Source organism: Coenobita brevimanus, chromosome 104, assembly GCF_032717465.1.
Source record: "Coenobita brevimanus isolate Jiangsu-jjx chromosome 104, ASM3271746v2, whole genome shotgun sequence".
Classification (NCBI taxonomy): domain Eukaryota; kingdom Metazoa; phylum Arthropoda; class Malacostraca; order Decapoda; family Coenobitidae; genus Coenobita; species Coenobita brevimanus.
In genome coordinates this window covers 42,379,823-42,400,270 of record NC_137057.1, presented here as the reverse complement: position 1 = coordinate 42,400,270, position 20,448 = coordinate 42,379,823, and positions in this window count along the sequence as shown.

The following is a 20,448-nucleotide window of genomic DNA, read 5'->3' as shown; positions in this document are numbered from 1 at the left end:
ACACACACACACACACACACACACACACACACACACACACACACACACACACACACACACACACACACACACACACACACACACACACACACACACACACACACACACACACACACACACACTTCTGTCATATTCCTGTGTTGCTTGGTTCAGCAAAAATGGTTAAGTGTTTGACTCCTCACTCATACTGAAAGACTGCCCATCGTCTCCCTCGTCTCGTTGTCTCTCCTCCCTAGTTTCTCTCCGAGGATCTACCCAAGCCTCTCTTCGTGGTAGTGTGTGAGTAATATTCGTAATATTTTTAACCCTGTAGCTGTGAATGACTACTTTTGCATTTTATTTTTTATTTTTTTCAAATTAATAACAGGAAAAATCATGCCCTGCCCTGCCCCCCTGCCCTTGCCTTACTTACTATACCCTACCTCACCTTACGTTACCTTACCTTACCTTGCTGTATCCCACCTCACCCTGCCCTGCGCTGCTTTGCCCTGCCCTGTCCCCCTGCCCTTGCCTTACCTTACCTCACCTTATCTTGCCTTACCTTACCTCACCTCACCTCACCTAAACTTATCTAACCTTACCATACCTTACCTTACCTTACCTTACCTCACCTCACCTTATCTTGCCTTACCTTACCTCACCTTATCTTACCTTACCTCACCTCACCTCACCTCACCTAAACTTATCTAACCTTACCTTACCATACCTTACCTTACCTTACCTTACCCCACCTCACCTCACCTTACCTTAACTTACCTAATCTTACCTTACCTTACATCACCTCACCTCACCTCACCTCACCTCACCTTACTTCACCTCACCTCACCTCACCTCATCATACCTTAACTTACCTAACCTTACCTTACCTTACCTTACCTTACCTTACCTCACCTTACCTCACCCCACCTCACCTCACCTCATCCCACCTCACCTTAACTTACCTAACCTTACCTTACCTTACCTTACCTTACATTACCTCATCTTACCTCACCCCACCTTACCTCACCTCACCTCATCCCACCTCACCTTAACTTATCTAACCTTACCTTACCTTACGTTCCTGTACCCCACCCTGCCTTGCTCTGCCTCGTCAGCTATCGTCTCTCCCTTTGTGCAGTCCCTCATCCTCATCTCTCTCTCTCTCTCTCTCTCTCTCTCGATATTCTCTTGTCAGAACATTTCACATCTGCTCTCCCTCTCCCATCAGCATCTTTAACTCCTGTCTTCTCTCACTCTCATTCTCCTTCTGTCCTCGCTTCCTCCTCCTCCTCCTCCTCCTCCTGCTACTCATTTTTAATGGCTACCTGACTTCAAATTCATTCTTACAGGGAACGTGATCCGAGCTGAACCAGACACTCTTTGCTTTCCCTTCCCTGAATAGGACCAATAACTTTTTAAGTATTTCATGTCAACAGACTTGAAACGATTCTCTAACAACTTTCGTAGACTTTAGAATGCGGAGTAGCTAACAAACTACTTACTTTAAGGAGATGACTGTAGCACCAGTCAGCAGGGCAGTACTCCCAAGCGGATGGAAAGCTGATGACAGGGAGAGCTGGAGCTCCCGTTTCATCAGCCCTCAGGACTAGTTCCTGACCATCCCCCTTTGCTGAACTTTTTCAGTGACTCAGTAACACAGACAGTAGGCCAGCATGCTCTCTAATACAAGTTTCTCTAACTGTCAACACCAAACTCCATGCACAGTACGCACTACACTTCCTTTTCCAAAATTCAAAAAAAATAAAAATCGTGGCCACTCAACATTCAGCTTCGGAGTGGCCGGGGGGAGGGACCATATATGCCCCCACCTTCCGCTCGTCTCCCGGTGACGAATTGAGCCGCCTGGAAACACTGTCTGACTCACTTCTTCATTTCTGCAACGTTTGCGGCCTTTCCTCTAACTTTCGTCTGTTGAGCACCACCTCTCCTCCTCTAAACATCACCTTCTTATTTTAACTGAGACTCAGCTGTCTGAGGCAACTGAAAGTAAACTCTTTTCTGTAACCTCTTACTTTCTCTATACTCATTTCTAAGCCAAAGGTGGCTGTTGTGTATAAATACGCAACGACTTATCTCGCGTATAAATACGCAACGACTTATCTCGCTCTCGTCATCCCGAACTCGATTCTTCTGAATTCTCTACACTCTGTCTTCAGCTTTCCTGTCATTTTCTGACTAAATATATATCTGTGCTGTTTACCTATCCCCCTAATTCTACTATCAAAACTTCTTCGCCTACCTCACTTCAACAATGGAACACATTCTATCCATTTCTCCTTCCTCTGAAATCTTCATTTTAGGAGATTTCAATGTTCACCACCACCTTTGCCCCTCCTCGCCTTTCACTGATCCACCTGGTGAACAAGCCTACATCTTTTCTATCCTTAACCCGTTAACTGCTCTGTACAGCCTGGGCTGCGCAGGTGAATTGCGAATATAGTGCCATGGTGACCAAGGCCGACCCATGCAAGCATGTTTGAGCCTTCAAAACCGAAAACGAAAAACAAAACGAAAAACCATGCATTCCAATAGGGAATCAGACACTTCGAAGTTCATCCATGGCTTTACCAAGGTAATTACTGAGCTAATATTTCATAACAATATACTTTGGCATGTGTTCTCTCAATTTCTAAGATAGAATTTGGCCTTTGAGAAATTTCATTTTTACCCCTATGTCATGCGCAATTTTGGGTTAATGACCTAGAGCAGCTCATACAGCATCCTACCTATATCCCTGACTGCCTTGGAGAGAGCTCCAACATACTTGACCTTTTCCTTACAACTAATCCTTCTGCTTACACTGTTAATCTTTTCTCTCCATTGGGCTCCTCCGATCACAACCTTATCACCTTAACCTGTCCTATTGCTCTGGTACAGCCTGTGGACCATCCAAAGAAACGTCGTCTGTGGCACTTTGGAGCTGTGGACTGGGAGGCCCTCAGGCAGAACTTCTTTGATTTTCCGTGGAATGATTATTGCTTCCATAGCCGGGAGCCATCTGAGTGTGCCTTGCGCATTACGAAGGTCATTCTCTCGGACATGGAAGAATACATTCCTTTCTCATATCCGTTGGCTAACGCAAGAAAGCCTTGGTTTAATCATTCTTGTTCTCATGCTGTCTGCAACAAGGAGAGGACCTATAAAAGATACAGGAGCCTACCCACCCTTGAAGCACATCATCTTTACGTTTCTGCTCGGAATTGTGCTAAGTCTGTTTTGCGTTCTGCTAAAAATAATTTCATCCATACTAAATGCTCTCAGCTCTCCAACTTGAATTCTTCCCGCTTCTTCTGGCACCTTGCCAAAAACCTTTCTAACAACTTTACCTCATCATCCTTTCCTCCTCTTTTGTACTCTGATGGTTCTCTAGCTATTTCTTCTACTGATAAAGCAGATCTCTTCACTCAGACTTTCTCCTCCAATTCCACCTTAGACGATTCCGGTGCTGTTCCTCCATCACTTTCCCCCTCTGACTTCCTCATGGCTGACATTAAAATTTCTTCAGCTGATGCATTATCTGCCATCACAGACCTCAATACTAGCAAGGCATATGGGCCTGATGGAGTCCCTCCTTTTGTCCTCAAGAACTGTGCTTCTGTGCTTACACCCTGCCTAGGCAAACTCTTTCGCCTTTGTCTATCAACTTGTACCTTTCCCTCTTGCTGGAAGTTTGCTCTCATTCAGCCAGTCCCAAAGAAGGGTGACCATTCCCAACCCTCGAACTATCGTCCAATTGCTTTAGCATCCTGTATCTCAAAAGTTTTCGAGTCAATTATTAATAGAAAAATTTTAAAGCATCTTTCCTATCACACCCTTCTTTCTGATCGTCAGTATGGGTTCCGTCAGGGACGTTCCACTGGCGATCTTCTCACCGACCTTTCAGACTCCTGGTCATCTTCCTTTCGGGACTGGCGAAAGCTTTACCATTGCTCTTAACATTTCAAAGGCTGTCGTTCAAGTCTGGCATAAATGTATAATTTCCAAACTGCCCTCTTACGGTTTCTATCCTTTTATCTGTGCCTTCATCTCTAGCTTCCTTTCTGGTCGTTCTATGACCGCTGTTGTAGACGGCCATCGTTCTTCTCCTCTATCTATCAACAGTGGTGTTCCTCAGGGCTCTGTCCTATCACCAACTCTCTTCCTTTTATCCATCAATGACCTTCTAAGCTGTACATCTAACCCTACCCACTCATACACTGATGACTCCACCCTTCACCTTTCCATTTTGTTCCTGCAACGTCCATCTCAGCAGTTTCTTCAGCAAACAAGGGATGAGGCTATGGCACACCTAATGTCTGACTTGGTTAGTATCTCTGACTTGGGTAAAAATAATCTGGTTGTTTTTAATGCATCAAAGACTCAGTTCTTACATCTGTCAAACTGACAAAATCTTCCACAGGTGTATCCACTAATGTTTAATAATATTCAGCTTAATCCTGCATCATCCTTGAACATGCTTGGGGTTTCATTCACTCAGGACTTATCTTGGAATGATCATATCACATCTCTTGCAAAATCTGCTTCCAAGAGATTAGGTGTGGTAAGCCGACTCCATAACTCCTTTACCCCTGCACAGTTGTTGACTCTATACACGGGTTTTATCCGCCCCTGTGTGGAGTACTACTCGCATGTGTGGGGAGGTTCCTCAAATACAGCTCTTCTCAATAGGTTGGAGTCAAAGGCTTTTCGCCTCATTAACTCTCCTTCTCTTACTGGCTCCCTTGAACCTCTGTCTCTTCGCCGCACTGTTGCATCTTTATCTCTTTTCTATCGCTACTTCAATGGTCACTGCTCCTCTGAACTGTCTGCTTTCATTCCTCCACCTCTACGACAGGCGCGTAACACCCGTCTAGCAGCAAACTCTCATCCCTTTTCTGACCAACTCTGTAATGCAAGAGTTAATCGTTACTCCCAGTCCTTCATTTTTTCAACAGGTCATCTTTGAAACTGTCTCCCTCTGTCTTAATTTCCTGCTTCCTATGATCTCCAGTCTTTCAAATGTAGTGTGTCCAGGCATCTCGAAATGATCAGATCTTGAATTTGACTCTCTCTCTTGTATTTTGTTTTTCTCTTGGAAGGAACAGTTATTGCGGACTTGTGGCCTTTGATTACTTCTTCCTAGCCTAAAAAAAAAATTAACTTCTCCATCCGATTACTTTATTTCTTGCTTGCTGCCGCCAGACTTTTTTTTTTTTTCAACTTCTGAGATACCTCTTGCAGTAATGTGATAAATGAGGACTTTTTGATCTGAGCAGCCGGAAAGCTCCCTAGAAAGTTTAATAAAATCGTCTGGCAGTACGGGAGTAAGAAAGAAAAATACGTCCTCGGCTGAAGGAGTTAATATAATTTTTTTTTTTTAACAACTGTCTTATACTTTAAACTATGGGTTACTTTAAAACATTTACAGGCCTGAAATGAAAGTTTGTACTCTTAATTTTGCCACAACCACAGGGGCGGCCAAATCCAGTCAATTCTTAACTGCGTCACTCACTCATTCACTGAGTTTCTGTATGTTTTTGACGGACGAAGCTTGTGAAGTTTTTGCCGTAGAGTTTCATTACCATTGCACTTTCACTCTGATTTTATTTTTATTTTTTTTGCCACACCCACAAGGTGGCGTCTGGGATATCTAAAGTGCCTGTGGTGTGCGTCAAGGGCATGTCTGTGGCGGGTCTGATGGGTGTGTCCAAAGACAGAGGACACATTTTGGGATGTGCTAGAATGGTGCATGCAATAGGGTGGATGGGGTAATCAAAGGAATCCCTTGTCTTGTTATATCAATACTCTAATTCAAAGAATTTGCGAGAGAGAGAGAGAGAGAGAGAGAGAGAGAGAGAGAGAGGATAAAGCAAAAATAGAGGCAAAACCGGAAAAAGAAAATGATATAACACAGGGGGACATAGAAGAATATGGACAGAAACTAACAGCCGGTGGGGGAAGTCAGTAAAGGAACTGAAAAAGTGTTTAAAAATATAGAACGAAACATATAAGAGAGTGAGAAAAAGACTAGAAAGAGTATGTTATAAAAGTTTTGTCTCTAACTGAGGCGTTGTAGTTTACAGGAGAGAGAGAGAGAGAGAGAGAGAGAGAGAGACAGAGACAGACAGATTGACGGATAGACAGTGGAAACGAAGACAAAAACATGCAGAAAACTAAAACACCATAAAATTCTCCAACAATTTTCATAAAGTAAAACTTTCTCTAACCACTGCCTACTAGAAGCCAAGCCATAAAGGGACCATGAGGTCAAAGTCTCTTATCCTGTGCATGACACCTTAGGTCACCAACGTCTATAAATCCACAAAGTTTGATGTCTCTAGCTTTAATCGTTCATATAAAATTAGGTGACATTGGGAATATCCAGAAAAGTTTCAATATCTGACCCAAAACGATCTCAGAATAATCAACCGATTGGAGCCATACTCCCTTTCGGCTTGTGTCTGCCTTAAGGCTGTTTTGTAGTAAAATTTCAGCTTCCAACTTTAAGCAGTTCTTGAGATAGAGTGGATGACTCACTTTTCTGTGTTCCGGATAATACCCGGAGATCCGGTTGAAGAACTGCCACAGTATTAGAACAACACAAGCAGACAGCTGTCTAAGTTTACCAAATTAGAGGGCTCTCGGCTAAATATCCTTTGAAATATCGCAGTTTTAAAACAAGTAACACTGCTACTACTACTACTACTACTACTACTACTACTACCACTACTACTAATAATAATAATATTAATAATAATCATGATGATCATGATCATCATGATCATCATCATCATCATAATATTAATAATAATAATAATAATAAACAATACTGACAAAACCAAGAAGACTTCCCACAATTATGTGGGAAATTTTAATAACACCCCATGAAAGGAAGACGAGGCTTGCATTGGAGCAGCAAAATTTTATTACACTCACACACACACACACACACACACACACACACACACACACACACACACAACAAAATGACCTGTGAGAGAGTTGTGTCAGCGGGTGTCCGTGTTCTTGATCTAAAAACACACACACACACACACACACACACACACACACAAATTGACCCGAGAGACAGTTATGTCAGAGGGTGTCCGTGTTCTTGATATAAACACACACACACACACACACACACACAAATTGACCCGAGAGACAGTTATGTCAGCGGGTGTCCGTGTTCTTGATATAAAAATACACACACACACACACACACACACACACGTTTTCCTTTTTCTTGCCCACCACCGAGAAGAAAATGTAAAAATCAATACAGGGCGCTCTGTCTGACATAGAGAAAGGCGTATTTCATGATGCTGAGTGATTATTAGGCTTATAAATTTTCTTGTAAAGCTTGAATTATTCTTCTACTTTTCCTTTTTAATAAAGCAGTGGCTAGTCACCAGGCAAAATATTCCATTTTCTCGACTTCCGCAGAAAAATATTAATTTTTAATAGTGAAAACCAAATTATCTCGCTGACGAAGAAAATGCAAGTTATCTAAGAAAATTACTCACTCTCGTTTTCCTTTTTCTGTTCAAAGTTTCCTATCTGACGACTATTGCTAATTAAAAAAAAAAAAATGTGTCTATGATCAGATGCCCAAACGTTTTGACATTCTCCTGTTTAGATGATCAGACGTAAATGAAAAACGATCCTTTAATAAAAGACTGTCTATCTGTGTCATAGGGAAAAATATATTTGGTGGCAGTAAGTTATTATTAACATATCAAGGGAAAACGCAAAGAATCACTGCAAGATCAATTTATTTATTTATATATTTATTTTTATTATTTTTTACAGAGACATGTAGACATGGTCTTATTAAAGACTGTCATGGAGAAAGACAAACATCCAATAAGAGATCAATTATGTGGCATAAATAACATACTGATTGATATTAACTAACTGTATCTAAAAATAAAATGTTAAGGTAGAAATGCTAGGGAGCTTCCTTAGCCTACGAGAATACGGATCATATTCTCTGTTCGCTAAATACACAAGAATATACAGGGTGGTCCATATATAAGACACCTCTTCCACTCCTCCAGGGAATTTCTCCTGTGTTCTGGGGACGGCTAAGCTTTACCAGTGCTCTGTATCATTTATTCATTTCCTATCTCCACTGTTACACTCACGCCCACACCAGCAGACTGAGCTGTACCCACGACACAAAAGATACCGCCAGGTGAGTTTCTACTGTAGCTCTGATTGCAGACCATCCTGTATAAATTAATAACCAAGGAATAAACAGTATGTAAGGCTTAATTTTTCTTTAAAGCATCAAGTGACGTTAATTCTGATTCCAAAATATTTTAGTTCATTTTCCTGTCTCGCCACCACGTCAGAATGTCAGTTATCTTGAGAGAGAGAGAGAGAGAGAGAGAGAGAGAGAGAGAATATGTAAACTCGTATGTGTGTGGGGGGGGGAGGGAATGTGGATGGGGGTGGGGGGTTGGTTAGCTGGGGGTGTGGGTGGTTGGATGGGTGGATCGGTGTGTGTGTGTGTGTGTGTGTGGTCGGGTGTAATTAGCGATAACAGGATGCTTCAGGTCTGCGTTGCTCCCTAATAAATCTTGGCTGACGGCTACAAGACGTATGGTTTCACTCCTGCATTCTCACGCTCTGACCCCATCCACACCCTACTCTTCTCTCTTATACCCCAACCCAAAGAAAAGTAAGATAAAATGCACACACACACATACACACACACACACACACACACACACACACACAGTCACTGTCTAATGAGCCTCCCTCTCTCTCTCTCTCTCTCTCTCTCTCATATACTGGGTACAACATGCCTCATATCACTGCAGGTGCAGAGATCCAGGACTTACAAAAGAAAAAAAAAAATCTTCAAAGGTAAAATATCCTCAAAGGCAACAATATAAAGACTAAATCAAAGACACTTCAGTTCGAGTCATTGTCTTAATATTTTTCTATCAGTGTGACTGAAGATCAAATGCAATTTTTTTTGAATATGGAAAACTCCAATGATCTGTTAATTCATGTAGGGAATTGTGTTGAATAAGTGTCATCTCAGTAAACACAATATCCGTATGGGAACAAAAAATGGTCCTTATGCAATTATACACATTGTAGATTTATATATATGTTTATATTTATGAATTTATTAATTTATATGCTTATATATAATATATAACATATATTTGTTGATTTATATGTATTTGTATGTAATATATATATATATATATATATATATATATATATATATATATATATATATGCATATAATTGTATGCATGTGTGTGAGGGCTTGGGTATGTGTGTGTGTGTATACCTATTTCCAGTCTTGTAGAATCTTTAGCAAAGTATTGGCAAATTAGGCGAGTTTATTATTAGCTACATCGAGAAATGTTCCAAGATAAAAGTATTTTGCCGTTCTCAAAACATGAGAGGCGTCCCGAGTTTGAGGATAAATAAATTATATAATTATTAAAATTCGCCGGTGATATGGCCATTGCACGAAATTTATGAATGGTCGCTGAAAAACGATTCATAAGGTTCAGAATTATTTCTAGAAATTCCCGGTCTCTTTGGAAATAAAATATAATTCCGAATTTTACAAAGATGTAGTTAGAATTGTGGATAATAGCATTATACTATTGTTTCATTTGCTGACTGGGATGTATATATATATATATATATATATATATATATATATATATATATATATATATATATACGAAAATGCTCAAGATTTTTATTGGTAACATTGCTAGATTAACATTGTTCAAGTTCTATAAAAAAAAAAAAAGTTTATGAATAATGTGAAAGAGGTGCTTGTCAGACTGTTCAAAAAGATAATACTATTTAGGAAATGTATGATGTACTACCTTTGTTCTGTTTTAGTGTGTGTGTGTGTGTGTGTGTGTGTGAATATAAAGTCCAACGTAATTTACATTCCAGGATAAAATGTAGTATTTTTAAAATGTTCGAATTAACTTATTATGTGTGTATTAATACAAGTGTCACCTTATAATAGGAAGTGGATGGTTTTCATAGTCTGCACATGCGTATTTGCAACATACACTGTATTTGATACCTTTGTTTCTCATTTTCTACTGAATCAAAACCACATTGCCCATCGCAACTGGCTACAACTCGGTGTCTACTTTTTTTTTTTTTATTGTTACATATTCATAACACAGTCTGTATGGCTCATTTTGCAAGTTGGTGCGCCACTCAGGTTTCAGCAGATCTTCAGATATAAGTTTTAGCAATACCGTATATTTTTCCAATTACTGGTCCATGGAAACTAGGACACACACACAAGAGTGCACTCTTAAACTCTGAGTAGGGCTTATATGCACGAGCATTCATGCATGCATATACCATGGGACACAAAAGTAATATGTACAACAAACATGCACACAGTATTCAGATAGTCATAAACCCTCTGAAACTGAAATATGAGCACAAACATATAAGCACAAACAATAAGCACAAACATACAAGCATTATCATAAACATAAAAACAACACATCAAGCATCCTACACACAGTCACGCTAACAAAATAAACACACTTAACCAGCATTAACATAAACATATTAACAAATCAGCTATCCTATATAGTCACACTAAAATAATAATAAACACACTTAACAAGCTTATCTCTATACACAGAGTTGCAATGACCCACAATCACCTTTTCTCTCTGTCCTTGCAGATGAGGGTAGGTTGACTCTGTTCCAGTCCAGCAGAGGTTAATGCGCGAAGAAATGAGTGTTAATTTATAGAACTTGTTTCTCTCTCTCTCTCTCTCTCTCTCTCTCTCTCTCTCTCTCTCTCTCTCTCTCTCCTGAGTATACGAGGGTGTAGATAAGCTCCTAATTTATGATGTTCAGTTTTAAAACACCTCTGAGGATTGGAAATAGCTAACTGCATTAGACTTTATGTAGCACTATCAACGGGGTAAAGCGGTTAACTATCTGTTTCCAGTTATGTGCTTCAATAGTTTATTAATAAATTAAGAGGTTTACCTTACCCTTTGCCCTCTTTGATTACATTTGCATAGGTTATATGCCTGTACATTTCAGGCTTTACTTTTTTTTTTGGTATTATATGTTTTTTTTTTACAAATGCTTTTTGCCAAACCCTCAAGATTTGCCCCTTCGTAAGCTATGTGGGGTCAGATTGACTCCAACATATTTTTAAGATGATGCCATTCAGCCACTTATTGCTTTAGAGATCTGACGAACCATGACTTTGTCTTTGACCAGTGTATAAGCACACAACATTTGAGTGGAAAGACTGTTGGGTTCAGGAGTTGGATGGCGCAAACTTCATCTGGTACCCAACCTTGCATTCCGTTTAGCTCTTAATTTTATTTTCAAGATTCTAGATATCATTGACCATATCACTGAATTTTGAGGTGTTCTACAGTCAGTGGGGGAGAATTGTAAAAGATCCTCTCATTTCTGATGCTGATAATGACAGTTGCGGTGATTTATCTGATGTTAACATCATTCAGGGGTTTTCTGATTATAAATATGACAATCTTGTTTATGTTTATGTTTACTTGGTTTATAAATCACTCAGGTGTGTTTTTAGAATATAAATGTCAATCTTGTTTATGTTTAGGGCATAGATTCAACAAAATATTGTCCATCATTTGATTTTCATAATATTGTGTATTTTCTGTGATATCGTAACACATAATACATTTATTTTATTATGTTAAGAGCATGCTTAATGAATAAGAATGATGTAACCAAAAATTTATATGCCACATGATTCATTGCATGTGCCAACTTTCAATAATTTTTGAAGAAAATAATAAAAATATTATTTTCATTTAAAAAAAAATCATCATCATCACCATCCGGACCCCCTCTCCCACCCTAAGGTAGGATGAGGAGTAGCAACTTCCAGACAGCTCAAATTTGCCTAGTCCAATGGGCCACGCTTCCATTCATTCACCATTCAAGTCGCCGGAATCCTGGCTTTATCTGATAAGCCAAAAACATTCAACACGTACTGTAGCTTCATATAAACGTATCCAGTAAAGTCAATCCGGACGCTGTGACGTTAAAAGGGGGTGCTAAATCTCTGATCGTGCACTTCTCACTATATTCATCCAGCCAGCTCGATCTCTTGTCAGTCTCCTAGCTTCACTGCCTTCCAACCTTCTCCTCCTCAAACACTCATCCACCATATTCCTCGACCTTCTCCTTGGCCTACCTCGCCTCCTCACCCCTTCAAATTCGCTCAGATATACTGTACCTTTTTCACCACTCTATTCGTATCCATGATCTCCACATGACCATACCATCTCAGTACACTCTCTTCGATTCTGGCGTCCATCGACTTTCTCACTCCACATCTTTCACGAATCACATTATTTCGTATCCTATCCACCCTCTGTATTCCACATACCTTCCTCAGTAGTCCCATCTCCACTGCTCTTACTCTCGACTTTTCATTTTCATACCACACCACCACACCATAGTCTCACATCCATATGTTAAAGTTTGCACTAACACTCCTTCATGTAAGCCTGGTGCTGCTGCAACTCTCAAGCCTCTATTTCTTATCAAGGCCTTCATTGCACCAGCTACGATTTTTCCTTGTGTCACTCTACTTTCAACTTCTTTTGCACATTTTCCTCTCTTTTCTATCACCGTACCTATTATTTGAACTCTCTCACCAATTCCAGTCTCTCTCCACTCAATATAACATCACACTGGGAGTCACGTTCTCTCTCAGTAACCATCACTTTACTCTTTTCTACATTTACTCTCAAGGGACGACGCTTACAGACAACAGCAAAACTCTGCACTAGTCTACCAAGTTCTTGTGTGGTATTTGCAAGTAGTATACATCATCAGCATACAACAAATTTGAGATATTCCATCCATCACCATTCATTACCAACGCCATTCACCTCTCCATTACTCGTGTTTTTACTTCACTCATCAGTATACTGTATACTGAACAACAATGGGGACATCACATCCTTGTCGCACGCTCACACCAGTCGTGAACCATTCACATAGGTGTCCATTAACCCTTACACATGCTTCACTACCATCATGAAAACTCTTGACGGCACCTAGCAGCTTACCATCTACACCGTACATTCGCAAAACCTTCCTCAATCCTTCCCTGTCTACTTTTTCGTATGCCTTTTCAAGATCCATGAATGCTATAAACACCTTATAGTCCTTCTCACAAGCCTTCTCCACTATGTCTCACTGCAAATATTTCATCCACACGTCCATTGCCAGTCCTAAAGCCACCCTGTTAATCACTCATTAGGATTTCTGAAGTCTCTCTTACTTTATAATAATTCTTCCATATACCTTCCCTACCACACTCAATAAACTGATGCCACGATAATTCTTGCACTCACCTCGCTCACCTTTATTTTTGTACAAGGGTACAATCACAGCCTTTTTCCACTCTGCTGGCACAGTTTCTTATGCATTCTTACCTATCTCCAACAAGCAATTCATTCCGCTCTCTTCACTACACATAATCTCTGCATACTGTACATCTCATCAACCGCAGCTGCTTTCCCATTTTTCAGCCGCTTCACAGAGCTCTTCACCTGTGCGGGGGTCACGTTTCGTGGCACTGCATTCCTTCTCTGCACACCCCCAAAACCAATCATGTTTACAGCCACTCTGCACTGTCTGTTCCCATGAATCAGGCTTTCAATATATTCTTTCCATCTGGTCCTTACTTCATCCCCATGGGTTAATAATCTACCACCTGCATCCTTCACACCATCCCATTTCTTACCGCTTTCGCGTCTACATTTCCGCACCTCTTTCCAGAATAACTTCCTATTTTTAGAGTAGTTCACATTCATTTTTCTTCCTAGATCCACATTTTCCTCCTTCTTTTTCCTCTTCACTAATCTCTTTTCTTGCTTCTTGCCCTCAGTATACTCAGTTCTTATTTCAACTGAACCCCTGTCCTGTAACCACTTTTGCCACTTCTTCCTCTTTTTCTCCACTGCTTTCTTAACCTCCTCATCTCGCCATGCCGTACCTTTTTTCTTTGTTGTTATTCTTGCCACACCACACACCAGTTTAGCATTCCTAACTAAGGAATTTCCATATGCATTGCATAGGCTGTCCAAGTCCATTTCATTCCAGTTCACTGATTCTGTCTCCTCCTCTACTTTGGTCCTGTTATTATCTGCCATTTCTTTGATCCTCAGCTTCTCAACTTTCAGTCTTTCTCCCTGACTGCTCCACTCTCTTCTGACCCACCTCACTCCTCTCAGCTTGATCTTGCATACCACAGTCATATGATCTGACAGACCTCCACATCGTCCTCTCACCGCCCTAGTATCAGCAACCATTCCCATCATCGACCTCTCCACGAGTACATAATCAAACAGGCTTCTTTCAGACAAGATCCCCGTTCCCTCTATACCATGTATATTTATGTGCATCTCTGTGTTTGAAATAGGAATTACAAACGCACAGCCTCTTCTCCTGACACATAAATTTTAGTCTCTTCCTATTATCATTTTCTCTTGGTACTCCATAGCAACCCATGTTCATCCTCAGGACCATTGCCTGCTTTTCCATTCATATCCCCCATTACTATCACTGCATAGCTCCAAGGCATATCTCCCACTACTTCACCCAGCTCATCCCAAAACCTGTCTTTCTCTCTCTCACCCCTGTCCTCACACGGTGCATACGCTACAATCACAGCCACTTTCACCTTCTCAAACTTAAAGTTGACATACATACACCTCGAGCTGACACATTTGTAGTCTCTTATTCCACTCTGCCACACCTCATCCATAAACAAAGCAACTCCTTCCTTACATCTTCCTCGCCCATTCATTCCCGATCTTACACATTTCACACCCTCCCACTCCTCCACTTCACACCCTTTCATCTTCGTTTCACACATTACCATCAAGACATATCTTGCACTCTTGAACACATTCACCACTTCCACCCTCTTGGTCTCCTCATTCACACCTCTCACATTCACATGGCCACGCGAGTCTGCCCATTTGGTTGGGGCCCTGGGCAGGTATTGGGCCCTCCGAGGCTCTCTGAAACGACTACCATGATTAAGTGATTTTGGATAGGGGAATCTGGGGGACACAATAATAATAATAATAATATTAATAATGACAAATAATAACAATAATAATAATAATAATAATAATATTAATAATAATAATAATTAATAATAATAATAATAAAATAATAATAATAATAGAAGTAAAAATAATTTATAATAATGATGGCGATTATGATGATAATTATGATATTATATACAATACCGCAAAGTTGTTCAAGGACAATTTTAATAAAGAAGGCTTACCATAGCCATTAACTACTGGAGGCCGAATTTCAAAGGGACCTTGAGATCAAGGTCACTGTTCTTGTGCCTGTCTCCTTAGGTCATCACAATCTACAAGTTCACCAAGTTTGGTGGCCCTAACTTTAATCCTTCATGGAAAGTTCGATGACATCAGTAATATCTGAGAAAACTCCCAATTTTTTACCCCAGGTGATCTAAGAGAATAATCAACCTCCATTGGAAACATTCCCTTCCAGCTTGTGTCAACCTTAAAGCTATTTTCAAATACAATTCGGCATTTTAGCTTCTCTTTTCTGTGTTCCTTTTATCATCCGGAGATCCGGTTGATGGATTACCACCATATTTGGCCAAAAGAAGCTGACAGCTGCCCGACTAAGTTGACCAAATTTGAAGGCTCAAGGCCAAGCAGACTTTGAAATATCGCGATTTCAAACTAAGCAATAACAATAGTAATAATAATAATAATAATAATAACAATAATAATAATAATAATATTAATAATAATAATAACAGTAATAATAATAGTAACAATAACAATAATGATGATGATAATAATAGTAACACTGATAACAGGAAAACTTCCCGCAGAGATGTTGGATGTTCTAATTAAAATATTTCTGTCACTACTACTACTACAGCTGCCACTGCTACTATTGCTTCTACTACTACTACTACTACTACTACTTATCATAATAATAATAATAATAATAATAATAATAATAATAACAATAATAATAATAATAATAATAATAATAATAATGATAATAATATCTTCAATATCTAAGTGTATATATATTTCTCTGCTCCGTCTCTGTATATCCGTTTGTCTACATTTCTGTCTATCTCTGCCTGCCTATTTGTTACTATCCATCTATTTATTTATCTGTATATCCATCGGTCTTGTCAATCTGTCACTACTGACATCAAGTAGCCATGCCCGTTTTCAAAATGGGTAACAGATCCTCTTTAGGGGCACACGCTCCGGTATGGCCTGTGGAACCTCCAAAGAAACGTTGTCTGTGGCACTTTGGAGCTGCGGATTGGGAGGCCCTCAGGCAGAACTTCTTTGATTTTCCCTGGAATGAGTATTGCTTCCATGGCCGAGAGCCATCTGGGTGTAACTTGCGCATTACGGAGGTTATCCTCTCGGGCATGGAAGCATACATTCCTTTCTCATATCCTTTGACTAATTCACGAAAGCCTTGGTTTAATCAAGCTTGTTCTAATGCTGTCCGCAACAGGGAGAGGGCCTATAAAAGGTACCGGAGCCAACCCACCACTGAATCACATCTTTTGTACGTTTCTGCCCTGAATCGTGCTAAGTCTGTTCTTCGCTCTGCTAAAAAATAATTTCATCTGAACTAAATCCTTTCAACTCTCTAACTCGAATTCTTCCAGCTCCTTCTGGCACCTTGCCAAAAACCTTTCTAACAACTTAACCTCATCATCCTTCCCTCCTCTTTTCTACTCTGATGACTCTGTAGCTAATTCATCTAATAATAAAGCAGATCTCTTCGTTCAGACTTTCTCCTCCAATTCCACCTTAGACGATTCCGGTGCTGTTCCTAAAATACTTTCCCCCTCTGACCTCCTCATGGCTGACATTAAAATTTCTTCACATGATGTTTTTCTGCCATCACTGGCCTCAATACTAACAAGGCATATGGGCCTGATGAAGTCCCTCCTGTTGTTCTCAAGAACTGTGCTTCTATGCTTACACCCTGCCTAGGCAAACTCTTTCGCCTTTGTCTATCAACCCTTCCTTCTTGCTGGAAGTTTGCTCTTAATCAGCCAGTCCCAAAGAAGGGTGACCATTCCCAACCCTCTAACTATCGTCCAGTTGCTTTAACATCCTGGGTCTAAAAAGTTTTCGAAAAATTTTAAAGCATCTTTCCTGTCACAACCTTCTTTCTGATCGTTAGTATGGGTTCCGTCAGGGATGCTCCACAGGCGATCTTCTCACCTACCTTTCAGGCTCCTGGTCATCTTCCTTTCGGGACTTTGGCGAAAGCTTTGCCATTGCACTTAACATCTCAAAAGCTTTCGATAGTCTGGCATAAATCTCTAATATCCAAACTGTCCTCTTACGGTTTCTATCCTTCTATCTGTGACTTCATCTCTAGCTTCCTTTCTGGTCGTTCTATGACCGCTGTTGTAGACGGCCATCGTTCTTCTCCTAGATCTATTAACAATGGTGTTCCTCAGGGCTCTGTCCTATCACCAACTCTCTTACTTTTATTCATCAATGACCTAGCCTGTATATCTAACCCTATTCACTCATACGCTGATGACTCCACCCTTAACCTTTCCATTCGATTCCCACAACGTCCATCTCAGCAGTTACTTCAACAAACAAGGGATAAGGCTATGGCACACCTAAGGTCTGACTTAGCTCGTGTCTCTAACCAGGGTAAAAATAATCTGGTTGTTTTTAATCCATCAAAGACTCAGTTTTTCCACCTATCAACCAGACAAAATCTTCCAGGTATACTCTATCTATCTATCTATTGCCAGACGCCTCAATCCCGTTTGGGGTGGCCACAAACAAATCGCCTCCAAGTCGCCCTGTCCCCCGCCATTTCACTGCCCTGCTCCCAACTCACACCCCCCTCTCCCATATACCTCTCCACCCCACCCCTCCATCTCATCCTCGGCCTCCCCCTCCCTCTTCCCCCCTCCACCTCACTCACATACACTCTCTTCGTCAGTCTTTCACCCTCCATCCTCTCCACATGGCCAAACCACCTCATTGTGTTCCTCATAACGTTTCCTATCACATCCACATCAACACCACAACGCTCCTTTATATCCTCATTCGTTAGCCTGTCTCTCCGTGTGACTCCACAGGCTCCTCTAAATAACTCATTCCCACTGCTCTCACTCTTGACTTGTGTCCTTCCAACAACGTCCAAGCTTCACGTCCGTACGTCAGAGTTGGTATCACAATACTGTCATGTAGTAACTTTTTCACTTCCATGCTCATTTCCCTGTTTCTTATCACTGCTTTCAAAGAACCAGCAACCTTTCTTCCCTGCTGTACCCTTTCAAGCACTTCACCCTCCAAACCTCCATCCTAACTCATCACACTACCCAAGTACTTAAACGTAATCACATTTTCCAATTCCTCACCATCCAACCTCGCTGTACATTCACTGACTTCACCTCTCTCAAAGATCATCACTTTACTCGTCCCTACATTCACCTTTAGATTCCGTTTCTTACACACTCTCCCAAACTCATCCACCAAGCCTTGCAGCTCCCCTTCGTCTTCACTCAACAACACAGTATCATCTGCAAACAACAGTACAAGGAGTTTCCAAACACTATCCTCTCTCACCAGGACCACTCCAACATCCACTACCCTACCTTGTAACTCTTTTATTACCCCATCCATATACAGATTGAACAACCATGGAGACATGACACATCCCTGTTTCAACCCAACTTTCAAAGAGAAAAACTCACTTAGTTCACCGACCACACGCACTGCAGCCTTCGCACCATCGTACATACTCTTCACAGCATTCAACAACTTCTCATCTACTCCATATATTCTTAACACTTTCTACAATCCTTGTCTATCCACACTGTCATATGCTTTCTCCAAATCCATGAAAGCCGCATACAACTTCTTTCCCTTCTCCAGAAACTTTTCCACTAAAGATCTAAGAATGAATATCTGATCTCCACAACCTCTTCCCTTCCTAAAGCCTCCCTGTTCTTCTCCAACTAATTTCTCTATTCTTTCTCTAACTCTGTCAATAAGTATCCTACCATACACTTTTCCTATTATACTAAGAAGACAAATGCCCCTATGATTACCACACACTTCTTTTTCCCCTTTTCCTTTGTACAAGGGAATAATTATACCTGACCTCCAATCATCCGGGACTCTACCTTCCTCCCAGGCCAATCTGCACATCTTCCACATCCATTCTACTACTATCTCTCCCCCATGCTTCAGCATTTCACCACACACTCCATCAATTCCAGGGACTTTCCCCGATTTAACTTTCTTCATTGCTTCCACAACTTCTATCCTACTGATTTCTTCCTGTCTTCTCACCTCCCTCCTTCTCCCAGCCATTCCCCAGCCACTTATACTCGCATTACTTCCATCCTCTACGTTCAACAATTCCTTAAAGTGTTCTCTCCATCTGCTCACTTTTTCTCCCTTCTCCACTAGTAATCTACCATTTTTATCTTTCACTCCCCTGCTAACTTCACTTCCACCCTGTCTTACTCTTTTCACCTCTTTTCAGAACATTTTCTTACAGTCCCTCCACTTTACACTCAAATTCCTTCCAAATTCCTCATCCACTCTCTTCTTACTCTTACTAATCTTTTCACCTCTCTCTTTCTACATATAACTCTCTCTTCCGCCTCTCAACTTCTTCCACGCCCCTATTTCTCATCCATTCATTTTATGCTTTCTTCTTTTGTGCCACAGCCTGTTTCACCTTGTCAGTCCACCACGCTGTTCCTTGCACCCCCCTCCGTCTTCCCTTCCTTCCACACACCACATCACATGCTGCACATATTTCTTCTGTAAATATCCTACACACACCTTCCACGTCTCCCATCTGCTCCAATTCATATTTGCCCAATCGTTCCTCCACTTCTCTCTTATACTCTGCCTGTTTCTCATCCTCTTGTAACCTTTCCACTCTCCTTGCAACTACTCCTTCCTCTCGTCTTTCCCTTCTTCTATTCCTCCATCTTACTTGAATTCTAATTCTGGCCACCACCAAGTAGTGGTCAGAAAGTCCACTCCCCCAACCTCTATAAACTCTTGCATCTATTACACATCTTCGCATCCTTTCATCCACACACACAAAATCAATCATTGCCTTCCTTTCATTCATGTCACCACCCACCCTTCTCATCACTCGCCATATATACCTGTGGATCATTTTATGCCTGAAGAGGGTATTGGCTATCACCAACCCCCTCCCAGCACAAATGTCCACTAACGCACTCCCATTCTCATCTATCTCAGCAGGCACACCCCACTCACCAACTATTCCATCCACCTTCACATTCCCTACTTTACCATTCATATCACCAATCAAAAACACTCTCTCATTCCTTCCAAACTTTTCCATGCACACTTCTACATTTGTCCAGAACTC